Raw genomic sequence first — 19,088 nt, forward strand, 5'->3', positions numbered from 1 at the left:
TGGTGAGGTAAGGAAGAGAAAGAGATCCTCGACACATTTAGAAAAGTCGAGGTCAACATACCATTTTTGGATGCCATAAAACAAATTTCGCGATATGCCAAGTTTCTTACGGAGCTTTGCACCAACAACTGAAAATTAACTTGAAATGAAAAAGTAAGTTTTGGTAAAAATGTATTTGCAGTGCTGCAGTAAAAGATGCCAACAAAATGTAAAGATAGGGGCATGTTTGTAATACCATGTAAAATAGGCCATTTAGGAATTAAAAAAACTACGTGTGATTTAGGGGCCTCTATAAATGTAATGTCTTTTTCCATTTATGAAACACTTAACGTGAGTTTTTTAAAGGAAACATGTGTTATCATCCAATTAGCGAATAGGTCTATTGTGCATCTCGAAGGAGTCAACGGGCTTATCTTTCCTACGAAATTTTATGTGGTGAAAATGGAAGAGGATATATTGGAAATCATCCATATTTATGGAAAATGAAAGATATGGGTATCAAATAAAGTCAAAGATAAGGGTATCAAATATTGGAAAGTCAAAGATTTGGGTATCGAGATATTGGCATAAGAAATCTGAGATATTTGCAATATTTGGTCCCTAATTGTAAAGTGCCTTTGCAAGTTGACCCCTGAACCTCAACTATAAAGAGGCATAACCATCTCTCATTTTGTATCTCATATTTGTCATTCTCTACTTAAGGCATTGTTCTCTCTCTCTCTCTCTCTTTGTAAATTCTCACTTGTATTTTGGAGTGAAATATATTTGGTAGTGCTCGAGGACGTAGGCAAAATTTGTTGAACCTCGTTAAATTCTTGTGTTCTTTATTGTATTATTCTGCATGAATTGTGAGTGTAATTGTAGTGATTTATTGTGCTATTAAATTACGATTGAGGAATATTCTGGCTAAGAAAGACTTGGTACTTAAGCGATCCTTGTGATCCACCTCTCTTTCCTGGGAATTGAGCCGTCGTGATTCTTCAATTGGATTGTACCTACTCTCATTGTCTTACAAGCGCTGTCATTGCCCATAAAAACAACTCCGCCTTCTAGTTCTTTAAGACTAGAAAACCAGTTCTTATTAGGACACATATGATAAGTACATCCCGAATCCAAAATCCACTCATCTGTATGACATGCCATTGCCATGCCAACCAAGCTAAAGTCTGACTCCTCATCATGCTCCACTACACATGAATCAGAAATAGCCTTGCCCTTTTGTAACTTAGGACAATTCTTTTTCCAATGCCTTTTCTCACGACAAAAAGCACATTCATCTTTGGCAGGTCTCCCTTTAGACTTACTTCTTCTACCAGATTTGTTGCTGTGCGAACGACCTCTTACTGTTAAGACTTCTGTAGTTGTATCTCTATGATCTTTTTTATCTTTCTTTCGAGTCTTAGATCTATACAACGTACTACAGACTGCATCAAATGTGATCATATCCTTCCCATGAAACTATGTGGTGGTAAGATGATGATATTCATCAGGAAGAGAATTCAAGAATAGTAATTCCTTGTCTTCATCTTAAAATTTCTCATCCAAATTTAGCAAGTCTGCTAAAATTTTATTGAATGAGTTCACATGGTCATTCATCGACATACCGGGTGCATATGTGAATCGATAAAGTTTCTTTTTCATATAAAGCCTATTTTCAAGACTTTTTGTTAGAAACTTTTCTTCCAATGTATCCCACAACTTCTTCGCTGATGTCTCCCTTATGACAGAGTACTTCTACTCTTTGGCTAAACATAGGCGAATTGTTCCACATGCCTGTCTATTGATCTTAGCCCACTCCTTGTCATCCATCTTGTCAGGTTTTTCTTCAAGGGCTATATCCAGCTCTTACTGACATAAGACATCCAGGATCTCACATTGCCACATACCAAAGTTATTGGTACCATCAAATTTCTCTACTTCAAATTTTGCATTGGTCACAGTAGTATTTGCTGATGACGATACCTTTTCCATTTTTCTCCTCAATCCCAACTACTGTATGTGAACAGTGCCGTAAACGATTGTATTCCCCAAGTACGAATCTAGCTCTGATACCAATTGTTGTGCGGAAGCTTGTGAAAGAGTATTGGAAAAATAATTGTCCTAAGTTACAAAAGGGCAAGGCTATTTCTGATTCATGTTCGCTACAAACCTAGCTTGAAGAAAAATATCATCTCATTAGGGGTCCTAGAATCTAAAGGGCTCACAATCACTTTGAGAGATGGATTACTAAAGGTAGTAGCTGGGGTATTGACGGTGATGAAAGGCACAAGAAGGAATAATTTGTACTATTTAAATGGAAGTACAGTTATTGGATCAACATCAACAGCTTCTGCGAAATATGCAGATTCAGAGGCTACCAGGTTATGGCATATGCGATTGGGACATGCTGGTGAAAATGCTTTCCAGAGTTTGGAGAAGCAAGGCTTGTTGAAAGGTGAAAATTCTTGTAAATTGGAATTCTATGAACATTGTGTTCTGGGAAAGCAGACAAGGATAAAATTTGGTTCAGCAATTCACAATACAAAAAGAATTCTGGACTACGTTCACAGTGATGTATGGGGACCTACTAAAGTGGCTTCTTTGGGAGGTATGCACTATTTTGTTACTTTTGTTGATGGTTATTCAAGAAAAGTATGGGTGTATCAAATGAAAAGGAAAAATGAAGTTTTGGATGCATTTCTGAAATGGAAGAAGATGGTGGAGACTCAGACAGGTCGAAAGGTCAAACGACTTCGATCAGACAATGGTACTGAGTACAAGAATGATCCATTTCTACAAGTATGTCAAGATGAGGGCATTGTGCGACACTTCACTGTTCGAGATACACCACAACAGAATGGGGTGACAGAACGTATGAATCAGACTATACTGGAGAAAGTTCGATGTATGTTGTCCAATGCTGGATTGGGCAAGGAATTTTGGGCTGAGGCAGTTACATAAGCGTGCCATCTAATTAACCGGTTGCCATCAGCTGTAATAAATGGAAAAACTCCTATGGAGAGGTGGGTTGGTAAACCTGCTACTGATTATGATTCTTTACATGTTTTTGGTTCCACTACATATTATCATGTAAAAGAATCTATGTTAGACCCAAGAGCAAAGAAAGCATTATTCATGGGTATAACCGGTGGAGTAAAAGGATACCGTCTCTGGTGTCCTCATACAAGGAAGATTTTTTTCAGTAGAGATGTGACTTTTGATGAATCAACCATGATGAAGAACAAGGATTCACAAAAGAATAACAAAACTAGTGGCACTTTGCAGCAGGAGGAGCTTGAAAAGGTTAATGATGATCCAGCTAATATTGAAGGAACAAATGATGAAGAAGTTTCGACCCAAGAAATTCTACAGCAACATGATTCAATTGCATATAGAAGGCAAAGAAGAGAGATTCGTATGCCTGCTCGCTTTGATGATATGGTGGTCTAAGCACTTCTAATTGCAGATGATGATGTTCCTTCTACTTACACAGAAGCAAGAAGTAACCCTGATGGTGTAAAGTGGAAGCAAGCTATGAATGAAGAAATGCAGTCTCTTCATAAAAATAGGACTTGGGAGTTGATGACACTACCCAAAGGAAAGAAGGCAATTGGATGCAAATGGGTATATGCAAAGATGGAATGATTTCCTGGTAAAAATGAAGTTCGATACAAGGATAGATTGGTAGGAAAGGGTTACGCCCAGAAAAAAGGAATAGACAACAATGAAGTGTTTTCTCCAGTTGTGAAGCATTCGTCTATTCAGATTTTGCTAGCCTTGGTTACACACTATGATCTTGAACTAGTTCAGCTCGATGTGAAGACCGCATTTTTACACGGTGATTTGGAAGAGGAAATCTATATGACTCACCAGATGGATTCAAGGTTGCTGATAAAGAAAATTGGGTTTGCAAACTGAAAAAGTCGCTTTATGGATTGAAACAATCTCCGAGGCAGTGGTACAAGCGATTTGATCAGTTCATGAAAGGGCAGAAGTACACAAGAAGGAAATTTGATCATTGCGTGTATTTTCAGAAGCTACAAGAAGGATTTTTCGTATACTTGCTCTTATATGTTGATGATATGTTGATAGCATCTAAGAGTAAAGTTGAAATTTAGAGATTGAAGACTCAACTCAACCTTGAGTTTGAGATGAAAGATCTAGGTGAAGCTAAGAAGATTCTTGGCATGGAAATATGTAGGGATAGAGCTCATGGAAGAGTTAGTTTTTCTCAGAAGCAATATTTGAAGAAGGTACTGCAGAAGTTTGGCATGAACGAGCAGAAAAAAGCTGTAAGTACCCCGTTGGCTTCTCATTTTAAGCTTTCTACACAACTATCTCCTTCGACGAATGCGGAACAAGAATATATGTTACAAGTTCCATATTCTAATGCAGTAGGTAGCTTGATGTATGTAATGGTGTGTACAAGGCCCGACATTTCACAGGCAGTTAGTATAGTGAGCAGGTATATGCATGACCCTGGAAAAGGACATTGGCAAGCTGTGAAATGGATTCTACGGTATATTCAAAATACCATGGATATTGGATTACTGTTCAAGCAGGATACTACACTTGGTAAAATTGTTATTGCGTACGTTGATTCTTATTATGCCGGTGATTTGGACAAACAAAGATCAACCACTGGTTATGTGTTACACTTGCTGGAGGACCAATAAGTTGGAAGTCTACACTGCAGTCTACAGTTGCGTTGTCAACCACAGAAGCTGAATACATGGCTGTAACAGAGGCTGTAAAGGAAGCTATTTGGTTACAAGGTATGGTTAAAACCTTGGGATTGGTTCAGAAGCATATTAACGTGTATTGTGATAGTCAAAGTGATATTCATTTAGTAAAGAATCAAGTCTATCATGCATGTACAAAGCATATCGACGTATGTTTCTATTTTGTGCGGGAAATTATTAATGAGGGGAAAATTCACCTTCAGAAGATTAAGACTGCAGATAATCCCGCAGATATGATGACCAAGGTGGTAACAACAATCAAGTTCAACATTGTTTGAACTTGATCAATATTCTGCATGTTTAACAGTTGAAGAAGGCACTATCAAGTGTTGTTGACAAAGGCAGAGAGAATTGTGTGAAGATAAGATTATTCGAATCAAATCTTCAAGGTGGAGATTATTGGAAATCATCCATATTTATGGAAAGTCAAAGATATGGGTATCAAATAAAGTCAAAGATATGGGTATCAAATATTGGAAAGTCAAAGATATGGGTATCAAGATATTGGCATAAGAAATCTGAGATATTTGCAATATTTGGTCCCTAATTGTAAAGTAACTTTGCAAGTTGATCCCTGAACCTCAACTATAAATAGGCATAACCATCTCTCATTCTGTATCTCATATTTGCCATTCTCTACTTAAGGCATTGTTCTCTCTCTCTCTCTCTCTCTCTCTCTTTGTAAATTCTCACTTGTATTTTGGAGTGAAATATATTTTGTAGTACCCGAGGACATAGGCAAAATTTGCTGAACGTCGTTAAATTCTTGTGTTCTTTATTGTATTATTCTGCATGAATTGTGAGTGTGATTGTAGTGATTTATTGTGCTATTAAATTATGATTGAGGAATATTCTGGCTAAGAAAGACTTGGTACTTAAGCGATCCTTGTGATCCACCTCTCTTTCCTAGGAATTGAACTTAGTGTGATTTTTTAGTACAATAATTTTACTCTTTTACACGCTTCCGCACAACAGGATAACACTCTTGGGTCTTCGGACATCTTGTTGGGGTGACTTTCCTTAGTACCACGAATACTAAGATTGACGTGCGTAGCGGAACCCTCAAGATGGAGTTTGATGGGGAGATCGTGAAGTTTAATGTTTACGACGCTATTAGTCACCCTAGTGAAATTTTAAATGTAAACCATGTCAACATAGTTGAATCCTTAGTAGAAGAAAATTTTGTGTCACTTCATGAAAATGAACTTGAAACATTGTCCAATGATAATTTCGATTCAGAACCAATTTACAAATTTGTTAATGAATTATTACCTCTTATGAACACTAAAGTGCTACCTTCTGTTGTGCAGGCACCAAAATTGGATTTAAAACCACTTCCCAAGCATCTCAAGTACACATTTTTAGGGAATGATAAGACCTTACTGATTATAGTTTCAAATAAACTTTCCAAGTTCGATGAGGAAAGTTTGATACAAGTACTAAAGGACAATAATGAGGCAATTGGTAGGACCATTTCTGACAGCAGTTGGGTAAGTCTGGTGCAAGTCGTGCCCTAGAAAATGGGCGTGACAGTAAAGAAAAATTTTGAAGGCGTTCTAGTACCCACTCGAGTGTAGAATGGTGGTGTGCCTACATTGATTACAAGAAGTTAAATTCATATACTAGAAAAGATCATTTCTGTCTTCCTTTTATAGGTCATGATTGAACGTTTAGCTGGAAAAACTCATTATTGCTGTCTTGATGGATATTCAGGTTTTTTCCCAATCCCAGTCGCACCCGAGGACCAAGAAAATACCACTTTCACATGCCCATTCGTCACATTTGTGTATAGGAGGATGCCATTCGGACTTTGTAACATACCGAAAACGGATTTGTGTATAGAATTTAATTTTGTCTTGAATTACGAGAATGTCATTTTATGGTAGACAAAGGTTTTTAATTCTAGGGCATATAGTTTCATCTAAAGGGATTGAGATCTATAAGGCCAAAACTGATATTATAAATTCTTTGTCATATCCCTCAACTGTAAAGGAAATCCGTTCTTTCCTTGGCCATGAAGATTTTATAGGTGCTTTATAAAGAACTTCTCAAAATTAGTTGAATCACTGTGCGAATTATTGCAAAAAGATAAGAAATTTGAGTTCAGGCCAAAATGCTCAGAGGCTTTTGACACACTAAAACAGAAGTTGGTATCCGCTCCTATAGTGCAAGCACCAAATTGCAATTATCCCTTTGGAATCTTGTCCGATGTAAGTGACCGAAGTGTGGGGGTCATGTTATGGAAAAAGATAGATAGATAGCCCATGTTATTTTTTATGCCGCAAAAACCTTAGATGTTGCATAAAGAAATTACACTACCATAGAAAAAGAACTTTTAGCTATTGTCTTTGCTTGGGATAAATTTCAGTCTTATCTATTGGGATATAAAGTGGTTTTTTTTTTTTACCATGTAGCTCTTAGGTATTTGATCACAAAGAAAGAAGCGATACCAAGGCTCATTAGGTGGGTTTTGCAGCTTCAAGAATTTGACATCGAGATTGAAATAAGAAGGATGCGAAAACTAGGTGGTGACCACTTGAGTAGGTTAAAACACCTTCCGACGACACTTCTATAAAGGATGAGTTTCTGATTAGGGCCTATTTTTGACTCAAGATTATTTCCGTGGTATGCGAATATGGTAAACTTCCTTTTCTGGGTTCATTACTAGGTTATCTCGTTCCATGAGGGACAAACTTAAAAGAGAAGCTCGATATTATATTTGGGATGACCCATACTTGTAGAAACATTGCTCAGATTAGGTAATATGACATTGTGTTCCAGAAATCGAGGTGGCCTCTATACTTACTTTCTATCATAATCATACTAGAAATATAATATAAGCCCACCCAACAGAGATCAGGCTATACTTACTTTCCGTAAATAGGGCTTGAACCCAAGACATTAAACACACATCCAAAACACTTAGCCACTGAAGCATATACACATTTATGTTAGAATTCACAGAAACCAATTTAAGAAATTTAGGGCGTTACAAAGCCACATCATGCTTACACTTTCATTTTGGTCACCCAACTTGTAGGTTGCTTACATTTTGCACCCTTTAAAAAAAATTCTTTTTCTAGGTGTTACAATACAACTCAAATTCTTTGACTATAATGAAAATGACTTAAGAAGATCAAAGCTCAACCAGCACCACCACTCTTATTGAAACAATCATATGACAGTTTAGGCTTTAAGATGAAAAAGAAAATATCAGAAGCACAACATTAAAATCTAACCCGTCTTTAAAGGAAGCATGAAAATTCAAAGCAGCCTATATCTTAGTTGCAAGCATCGGGCTTAGCTAAGAGGTAAGCTTCAATAGCTTTGTAAACTCCCTCACTCCCTTTAATGAGAGCCTTGATTTCATCTTCAGTGATTACATAGTCACCAAAAGTGTAAAATTTCATCGACCTCTTGCAAACACTTCCTCCACCTACAGCTGCCTCAAACTTATTCTTGTAGTTGATTTTCTCAAGCTTGTCCCCCAAAGGCCCACCTTCAATCAAACTGTAACAAGTTTTCATCATGTCCTCCAATCTGGTGCTTCATATATTGGAATGGAAGGCCTAAACAAATAAAATACTTGTTATCTGACATACTCGTGTTGACCGCATTGGAAAGAGGCCATAGAAAGTGAAAATAATGAAAGAACTAACCTTCAACAAAGTTGATCTTTACGATACTTCGGGGCGAGGATTAGCTTCAACCTCAATACTCTTGATTGCATGAGGGCGCTATAGGCCGGACCTTATCGACTTCAAGAACGAAGGCCTTGAAAAGCTTCAAGGAGCGATCGGGAGGTAGAGTCATAGTTATAAGTGACAACACCCATGATTCTAATACTACTTGGGACTTTGAGTTGAAAGAAAAGAATAAATGGATGATTGAGTTAGAGTTTGAGGTGTGAGATGATTGAGAACCAAGATGCTATTTATAGATGGTATATTATTCTCATCTTTTAATTGGATTTATATCCAACATTGTTATTAATATTCATTGAATTGGTACTAGTCAAATTAGGCACCGAATTTATTAAATCGCAAATTGGTGACTAAATATTTTATCGGTTTGTCTCCTATTTATTTGCTTTATATCTCTTCAAAATGTATTTTTTAAAAGAAATATATAATGATAACATATATTAGATATTCATTTAATTATAAATATATTTAAAAATATTTTATTAGTAATTATATATTTTATAATTAAAATTTAATAAAATAAATTTTAATCCATAAATAGTAATTTTGGTGGAATCGAATTAACCTGAAATCAGATTTGCACTATTGTTCATTTTGCTGATGAATTAATCCTTTGCCAGAATGACTAGAAAACTTGTAGAAAAGAAATAAATGAATTTTTCCATTTCAACCCCTTTTGGTAATTAACATGTAAAATTCGGACACATAGACTTGGGGACTTAAAGTAGGGGTGAGCAAAACTCGATTCGATTCGAAAAAATCAAAAAGAAAATCGTATTTCGAGTTAATCGAATAGAGTTATTCTAGTCGACTTGAGTAAGTAATTCGAGTTTGAATCAAGTTAAATTTTACAATTCGAATAACTCGAATAACATAATGGTGTAAATACCCCTTTGGTCCCTGTCAATTTTGAAAATGAGCAAATTGGTCTCTCTTTCAACAAAAATTACAAAAAAATTTCAAAACATTTTAAAAGTTCGAATTTATATTTTTTAAAAAATCTAGAGAATATATAAAGAAAGTTAAAAATTTAAACATTTTCTAAAATAATAATAATGAGACTTAAATAAGTTAATTAATGATTGAAGTTTATCATACTAAAGTATCTGGTTTCAAATTTATGTCTTTGCAACATGGAATTAATTGTCTTGTAATAAGATTTTAATTTGACATGTTTAATTTTTTAATATAATCTGAACAATTTCACTCAATTTGATTAGACTCGAATCTCATTTTACTCGATCCTATTCGAAAAAAATTCAAATCGAGTTAGGATGATAAAATAGGACTCGCCATCTCGATTAAATGGAAATTTTTTCACTCGACTCGATTCAATCGAATGCTCACCCCTAACTTAAAGCATAACTTTTGATACTTTTTCTAATGTGATATTTGTGTTTTTTTTTGTCTAATGGTGCTTATTTTTTTACAAAAAGTATATATTTTGCCACCTAAAGGTAACAATGCTAACTTTTTAGTTTTTAATTCGAGCTTGAGAGTTGATGAAAATTTATAATTAGCTAATAATATTAGCAATTAATTAACTTTCATCAAAATAACCCTAAAACCCAGATTAAATCACATCAATATATATTAAAAAAGGAAACTCGAAAGAAATTGTTAAAATTAAAGTGATATTTGCTAAACTAAAAATTAAGTGTTGAATTTGAATTATAAAAACTATGGTTAACGGTTTGATTGTTAAAGATGCGGCATTGTTGTGAGAACAACGAAACCGACACATGACATGCCATGAGATTAAGTATGTTTAACATATATTTAAAAGAAAATCCTTGAATATAAGTGTGGAAAAAGAAGTTGAACTGCATTTGCATGTGAAGATTCAAATTTCAAAATATAAACTTATATGTATGGCAGCACCCTCTGAACAGCCTTAGGAAGACTTGGACTTATCCAGAAAAGGTTTTAATTGAATATAATATAATATCAAGTTTGTTGAAATATATACTTTTCTTTAACTTCAAAGTTTGTCTCTTATGATACCTCGAGTCTCATTCTAGAAAAGGAGTAATAGTAAATAGACAGTCTATTATATATTGAATTGTTTTTGACGGTAGTGAATTTGAAATATTATTTCTCAATATTATTTTAAATGGATTAAATTATTAATATTAAATATGCATAGAATCATAGGACTAGTCGGTGCTTCATGTTGAGCATTTTGGATCAGTTGATTTTTTTGACTTCAACTTCTTTCATCTATTCCTATAACAGACTATAATATTTATAGAAGCATTTTCCTCTCTCTCTCTATATATATGAAGTCATCAATTGGCCAATTACTTAGACATATCTGGGATGCTTTTTTTGACTAATAAAAATTAATAACATTATTGGATATAAGTCCAATTAAAAATTGAAAACAATCAAGTTCTTAAGTTTCAATTTCAGTCTATAAATACTATCATAGTTTATAGGGCCATTGAAGCTTTCCTCTTGGCAAATCCCGATGCAACTAAAATATTAATTTCTTTCCATTATTATATTAATAGGAGTTGATCATCTTTATGTTTATTATACTCAGAGTTTGAGTTGTATTATTTATATATATATAATGAAATAAAATTACCATATAAACTTGCAAAAATAACTGAGTTTTAAATGGTATATATTTTGCAAACATTCTACAAATTTTCTTTCATACATCTATTGTGTTAACGAAATCTCGAGGTTAATATTTTTTTTGGTAATTGAATTGGTATTTAAAATTGAATAGAAAGAATAAAAATTGTAACACTGCAATCATGATGTAGCCATATGATTTCAGCTTTTACTTATAGCTACAATCTACAAAGAAAATTACTTACCATTCTATGTATAGTATTTACATTACAAATCGAAGTCACACAATTGCAACTGTCAATTGAAAATCATTTTATGGGGGTTTCACTCTAGTTTTATGCTTCCTTTCATTTCTCTCTCATTAAATATAGTCGTACATGACTAATAATTGGGAGCTAATTATCAACAAACTGAATCAGGAATTTACTATTTTGAAAGTTGGTAGTTCTTTATATGTATTTTTTAAATAAACTAAGATAAAAGAAACTAGTAAAACATAAGAACCGAAGATGAGAAATAAAGATAAAAATTTGTCTTTGATTCTGGCTAGCTAATAATTTGGACAACTGCATCCCATCTTTGGTAAAGTGCATATATTCCATTTCCCTTCCTCGTCAATTTCAGCATCATTCCAGTCATGTATGTTACCGAAATGAATACCATCCGGAGGGAGCAGGGGCAAATATTTCATTTCCCTCCCTTCTAGTATCTCCCAGCCACTTCTTTTAGATTATTTCTTTGAAGTCCAAAAAATTCCAGGGCTCCGGAATGTCCCCTCGGAAGATTTGGGCAATTACGTTCTTTACATCATAGGGGAAGCTTTCATTCCAAGGCTTGGAACCTTTCCCCTGTTCAAAACCATTGTCCAAGTCTGATTCCTTGTATCCATAAGAAGGTACTTGAATACTTTCCGGAGCGTGGCAGTTTCAGGGACTACCATCCGGTTAGGTTTCTAAGGATTACCGTCCTATCAACAAAGCCCAAGCAGAGATTGACATCTGCCCCACTATGACATAACATGCATATCTATTCCCAAGACAAAATAGTCAGCCCGCACAATTAATGTCCTATACATCCCTACTATCTCTTCTAAAAGCGTCCCTATACACTTAAAAGGAAAATAACTCTTCAATTCTTACAAACCATCTATTAAAAATGGCAGGTATGCATTCAAACCATCCATTGCAAAATGCGAGTCTGCACACAAACTATCCACAAAAATTGGGTGGTTATCAATTAACTAGATTTTGAAAACAAGAGGTCTGCATAAGGAAGAAGAACAAAAGACACGACAAAAGCTGAAGACTACCACATGTTAATCAGTGGAACATTATTTTCAATTAGCAACAATTTGGAAAGGAAAAGAGAATGCATAGGCATAAACCACAACTCTAGCAGCATTATATTTTTATTTATTTTCATGGAATTCTCCTCCCTACCCCTAATCGGAGTACCCACACGAGGTACACCAGACGACCTAGTTCCCCCACTTGTTGAATCTATTCCCTTACCATCCTCCTCTAAATCATCTAGGTAAGATCATCACCTCCTAGTTGTTGGAAAAAATCTGGTTTAAAAACGGTTTTCTGTTGTTGACACCATTTTTTGGATGAAAAACGGGGTCGACTTGGGTTTTGAAAAGTGAAACGGGAGTCGCCACCAATCCTTTTTTATGAGGTGTGATTGGATCACCTCGAAAAGTTGTTTTTAATAAACAGTTTGATTTTATTAAAACAACGATTTTGGTCTACGAAATTCAAAAAACGGGTTCGGGAGTCGATTACGTACGAGGAAGGATTAGCACCCTCGTAACGCCCAAAATTGGTACCTAGTTGATTAATTAATGTCTTAATGTCGAGAATTAAAAACTTTGAAGGATTTTAAAAATACGATCCTTTTATTAAAATGTTGAAAATTTTTGGAAAAAGAAGCATATTTTACGTTAATCGAGAAAGAGAATCATATCCAGTAAGTTAGGACACGATGTCTCGAATTCCCGATACGCGAATAAAAATGATTATTTAAAAATATTTGGCTATCTCGGATTTAAAAGGAAGATCACGACCAGTAAGTTAGGACGCGATTTTTGTAAATCCCGAGATCATTTAAAACCTGAGTTTGAAAAGATTCGTGTATTTAGATATATCGTGAAAATCGAAACCCAGTAAGTTAGGGTATGATCTTCTCGAATCTAAACACGAAATGCTATTTTTTCTTAAACAAATCTTGTTATAACGAGTAAAATAAAACACGAGGTCGTAGTAAAGAATGTGAAAACAAATTACATTGTTGTTATGCATGGCAGAACCATAATGAATACGAAAGTATAAAAATGATACGAGCAATAGCAATCCAAATAAATAAATAAATGAACAAACCAACAACTCACAAAATAACAAATGTATAAGCAAATAAAAATAAAACATTTTCTTAAAATAATAATGAGAACTTAAATAAATAAGTAAATAACAAAATGCTTAAAATTATAAAATATAAAAGTATATATATATATAATAAAACAATGTAAATATGTACATATATGTAAGCATATAAAATAAAATAAAAATAAAAATATGAATACGTATATGGATTTACATATATATATGGATTATAAAACATAAAAATATGAGTAATTATATAATAATAACTATAATAAGACACCTACACTTTAAGCTTAAATAAGTAAACACAAAGAATAATATATTAACAATAACAAACGATAATAACATTTATAATAATGTATAATTTATCAATATTATTAATAAAATAGCTAAAAATAATAAAACAAAGGGCTAAATCGAAATTTGAGACAAAATTTGGAGTTTAAAATGCCAATGAACGACAAAAGGGGTTCTGAGGGACCAAAATATAATGCGCCCAAAGAACGGAGGGCTGATTGAGCAAATATTCCCAACCTTTAGCGCGTCATTTCGTTCAGGACCAAATTGGAATAAGCGCAAAAACCGCGGGGCCAAATTAAAAACAACAAAAGACTTTATTATAAAACCATTAAAAAGTGGAAGGGCTAAAGGTGCAATTAGCCCTTCCGTCCAACTTCTGTGGATCCTCCCGGGCGGGTCGGGTCGACCAATGGGTGAGATCAAAACGCGCGCCGTTTGGTGCTCGAGAAGGTGCCCAAAACGACGCCGTTTTGAAGCCTATTTAAGCCAAGTTTTTTTTCAAAACACTTCACTTTCAGCCCTCTTTCTAAAAAAATTTCTTTCTCTTAAAATCTCTCCCCTTCCCCTTTCTCAGCCTAGAATCCGGCTAGAGGACGGGCCGACCACCGCCGCCATGCGGTAGTCAGTCCTTGGCGGCGCCGCGCAAATCCACAGTGGCGAAAAGTTGAAAAGGTGCGCTTTTTTCTTTTTCCTTTTTATAACTTTTTCAATATATATGTATAATAGTTAAAAAAGAAAACTAAAGAAATATATGTATGTATATAAACAGTTTCAAAAGGAAGGAAAATAAAGAAAGAAAAAAAAATAGAAAGAAGGGAAATAGATCTTATACCGAAAACAAAGAGTCCTTTAATCTGTTTTTTTTTCTACTCTTTATTTCTTGAAATCATTCCCCCCTTTACAATGTTTTTCAATCGGTTTTGTACCGAAAATAATATATCCTCCCTACTTTCTGTTTACAAATCGGTTTTTATACCCGAATAAAAATTCAATCTTTGCTATTGTCTTATGGGTCTTTGCTTGTTTCTATCTGTTTGGCTTCTATTTTTGCAGGAGTAGGTGCGGCGATATCAGGCAAAGCAGGTGGCTGAGGTGACCAGGGAGCAGGTTCGGTAGCCGTACGGCGCACATGGCCCTGGCATGCGGTGCTGGAGAAGGCAGGGAACCCTAGGGTTCCCTGATGTTGTTTAATTTTTGGGCCCAATTGGGCCAATTTAGATTTTGGGCCTTGGGCTATTGGGCCGGGTCAAAATTGGTCTTGTACAGCTGCCCCTCTTTGCTTCATTATCGTGTAACGGGAATGAAGCAAAGACTAAGAAAGACCAATTTTGCCCGGTCTTGCCGAGTTTCAACTTCTTTCGACGCTTCTCCTCTTCAAGTAGCTTTATCCCAGTCAACTGTGTCTTGTTGCTTTGATCCACTTCACTGCACTTCAGAGGGCGAGGTTCGTGGTTTAAATTTGCTTCCCTACTACCTTGAGAAGATAAAATTTAGCATCTTCGATCTGCTCCACTACTGCTTAGGGAGACAGAATCTGCAATCTTCAACCTACTCCCCTACTGCTTAGGGAGATAGGATTAACGGCTCAATGTACTCCACTATCTTGGGAAGATAAGATTCACCATCTTCGATCTGCTCCACTACTGCTTAGGGAGACAGAATCTTGCAATCTTCAACCTACTCCACTACTGCTTAGGGAAATAGGATCTGTAATCTTCAATTCATTCCACTGCTACCTAGGGAGATAGAATTATCGGCTTCAATGTACTCCACTGTAGTCACAGGGAGGTAAAATCTATCATATTTAATCTTTAGTCTATTCCACTGCCAACCAGGGAGATAGAATTATCGGCTTCAATGTACTCCACTGTAGTCACAAGGAGGTAAAATCTTCTATATTTGATCTGCCCCGCTGTCGATGCAGGAGGGCAATATCTGCTGTCCTCATCCAGCTCCACCACAACCGAGAGAGGCAAGGTTTGTGTCTTCGACCTGCTTCGATGTTAATGCAGGAAGGCCAGATCTGTTGTCTTCAACCAGCTCCGCTACAACCGAGAGAGGTAATGTTTGTGTCTTCGATCTGCTTCGCTGTCAATGCAGGAAGGCAAGATCTGTTGTCTTCAACCAGCTCCACTACAATCGAGAGAGGCAAGGTTTGTGTCTTCGATCTGCTTCGCTGTCAATGCAGAAAGGCAAGATCGGTTGTCTTCAACCAGCTCCACCACAATCGAGAGAGGCAAGACTTTATTTTCGATCTGCTTCGTTGTTAACGCCGGAAGGCAAGATCTGCTATCTCTAACCAGCTCCACTGCAACCGATGGAGGCAAGGCTTTGTTTTCGATCCGCTTATTGTTACGCAGGAAGGCAAGATCGCTATCTTTAACCAGCTCCACGCAACCGATGGAGGCAAGGCTTTGTTTTCGATCGCTTTCTTTGGTAACGCAGAAGGCAAGATCGCTATCTTTAACCGACTCCACATGGCGATGGAGGCGGGCTTTGTTTTGATCGCTTATTGTTAACGCAGGAAGGCAAGATCGCTATCTTTAACCACTCCACCGCAACCGATGGAGGAAGGCTTTGTTTTCGATCTGCATTGTTAACGCAGAATGCAATATCTGTTATCTTTAACCAGCTCCACTGCAACCAATGAAGGCAAGGCTTTGTTTTCGATGTTCACAGATTTGTTCTCTAGGGAACATGACCTGTATAATGATCCTAATTATGCCTAATGATTAGGATGGCATGATCAAAATGAATCAAAACTCTTAACTAGACATGTGTGAATGACATGCAAAAAGTCATGAAAATGATTCCTTAATGCTTAGGTTATCATCACACAAAAGCTTATTAAGGCTTTATCACTGACGTGCTACACCGCCTTCTTGCTCGGCTAGCATACCCAAAGAAACACTTAATCTGATTGCCCCCACTGTGCACGTCAAAGTTTAATCCACTGGGACATAAAATTTGTACCATCAATCTCCCACTGTAACCCAAGGGTAGAAAGGTATGGCTTTTCTCAATCTTCTCCTACCGCAATTCAATGATATTGAATGTGAAACTCTTTGGTCCTTTACCTCATCCCCAAGGTGTCATACCAAATGCTCATGCACAATTGCAAAAATTTTCTTCTCCCAGAAGACCTTTTTTTTTGCCTAGTAAACATCGTTTATTGGTTCATTGAAGCTTTGCTACCAACACGACATCTTGTCATTTTTCTCAATCAATGTTTGGACAACAAAATCTGAAAGGATAGTCTTTAACTTAGACCCTTCCTTCTTAGATATTTCACCCTTTAAACTTGGTGTTTTCTAAACAATAGTCCTGTTTCAGGTTCCTATATTATTTAGAAACTTCTAGAGTAATATGCAAAACTTTCATTGTGAAAGTGTCATCATTCCAATGCAACATACTAGCAAAAAAGAATATAACGATGGATGAAATAGAATTGATTTGAGAGCAAGTTCGAAATGAATGAATTATCAAGGGTAGCAAGAATAAAAAAGAATTGATTGGAACACGTTTCTTGAAAAAATATGAAGTATTCCAAGAACAACAACAAATTCAATATATAAATAGTATGAAGGTTAGGTGCCCCAAATATCGCAGCTTGAACTTCTCCGTACAAACTTTCTGAAGACTTTCCTGAGTTTGACATGTGTTTAGGAGATCTACAGGACTCTGTCGATGCCCCAAGATGTCGCATTACGCTTTCAGGTATAGCAAGATCACCACATGCCCCTAATCTGATCACTTCGTGCCCCATTCTGATCAATATTTGAGCCGCCCTTCGGGTTTTCAACTCAAATCCCCTTTGGCTTAAGGTGCCCTTTGCGGGTTTTCCCCTTAGCCTCTCCATTTTTACTTTTTCATTTTTTTCATTTTTCATTTTTTCATTTTTTTCATCTCTTTTTTTTTTACTCAAAGTGCCCTTTGCAGGTTTTCACCTTGGTCCTTCCGAAGTGTTTCTTAACTGGATCCGAGTTTATAGGATTAGCAATCTCACTCAGGATCAGTGCTCCTCTGAAAATGATCTTCTTTACAACACAGGGACTTTCCTAGTTTGGCATTAATTTCCCTTTAGAATCCTTTTGTTAAGGAAGAATATTTTTCAACATCCAGCCCTCTTGTGGAATTCTCTGAGACGAGCCTGTTCATTATGGGCTCATATTATTTATTTATGGTCAATCTGACCCAGATGAATAGCTTTTAACCATTTTCCTAGGGCCAACTGATCACATCGCGATTGGATCCCTTCAACAAGCAATGAGGGGATTTTAATAGGTAGAACTACCTCAATCCTGTAAACCAAAAAGAGGGGTGTTGCCCCAGTACCGATGTTCGACGAACAATGAGGGCAAATGGTAATTTCTCACGTCAATCCTTGTAAGTCTCACTCATTTTCCTTCAATTTTCGATGTTCAACTCTAGGAACTTCAGTGACAAATCGTGGTGTCCACTTCTGAGTTAATTTGAGACCTCAGCTATCGTGCTATTGTTTAAGCTCAATGCATTCTCCAATACCCTCTTCTCTAAAATTCTGTATCGGTATACGATGACTTTGGCTCATGAAGTAGCCTCTCAAAATGAAGCAATGCCCATTAGAAGTCTTCGATAATGGTGATGTCCATGCCCCATTTTGCTCAAAATTTTAGTCGCCCTTTTTCGGGTTTTCAACTCAGATCCACCTTTGGTCAAAGCGCCCTTTGCGGGTTTTCGCCTTGACCTCTCCTTTTTTCTTTTTTCTTTTTCTCCTATTTTTGACTTTGATTTTTTTTATTTTTTTGATTTTTTTGATTTTTTGATTTTTTGATTTTTTGATTGATTTTTTTTTATTTTTTTGAGTCTGAACTCATGAGATCAGACAAGTCCTGGTCATGTTTTTCGACCAGAATCAATGTTATTCTAAAGCCTTCCACATAAAATCTTCCACTTTCATCATGTATGTGAGAAACCTTCTTTGGTACCAGATTTCTTCCACAGAGCCCTTTTGGGACGCAACTACGACAGAAAACTTTGGATCTTCCTCTTTAATCCAGACAAAATCCAACAACATCTTGAAGGGATGGAAACTAGACTTCAAATGGGCAAAGCTATGTTGACTCAACGAGAGAGGCATTGCCCCTGCAAAGAATTGCATCGTTCGCACTATAAATTTCTGCCATCGTGCTATTGTGCAGGCTTTAAGAATCGAGGAATACCCTGGTATTATCATACAAAGACATCTTTGAACCCTAGAGGTAACTCAACAAGGTCTTGCTTCGTTTCTGTGGTCAGGTCAATTCTAGTCTTCATCAAGCTCACAATTTCTAATGACTCCTTAAGAGGTAGGATCTGTTTATCCTCTTATTCTACCATCCTCAACAAGTCCGGGGATAGGCTACAATCTATGTCATCTT

At 36.1% G+C, this 19,088-nt stretch overlaps 1 protein-coding gene and 1 pseudogene across 6 annotated transcripts in view; one reads left to right on the forward strand and one right to left on the reverse strand.

Moving 5' to 3' along the window:
* The window catches only part of LOC128032010 (major pollen allergen Bet v 1-A-like), a 30,900-nt pseudogene extending 22,257 nt beyond the window's left edge, over positions 1-8,643 (reverse strand).
* Positions 1-19,088, forward strand: part of LOC105774915 (major pollen allergen Bet v 1-F/I) — a 98,798-nt gene that overhangs the window by 9,688 nt on the left and 70,022 nt on the right. The gene's annotated exons all lie outside the window — the stretch shown is intronic.

Source organism: Gossypium raimondii, chromosome 10, assembly GCF_025698545.1.
Source record: "Gossypium raimondii isolate GPD5lz chromosome 10, ASM2569854v1, whole genome shotgun sequence".
NCBI lineage: Eukaryota > Viridiplantae > Streptophyta > Magnoliopsida > Malvales > Malvaceae > Gossypium > Gossypium raimondii.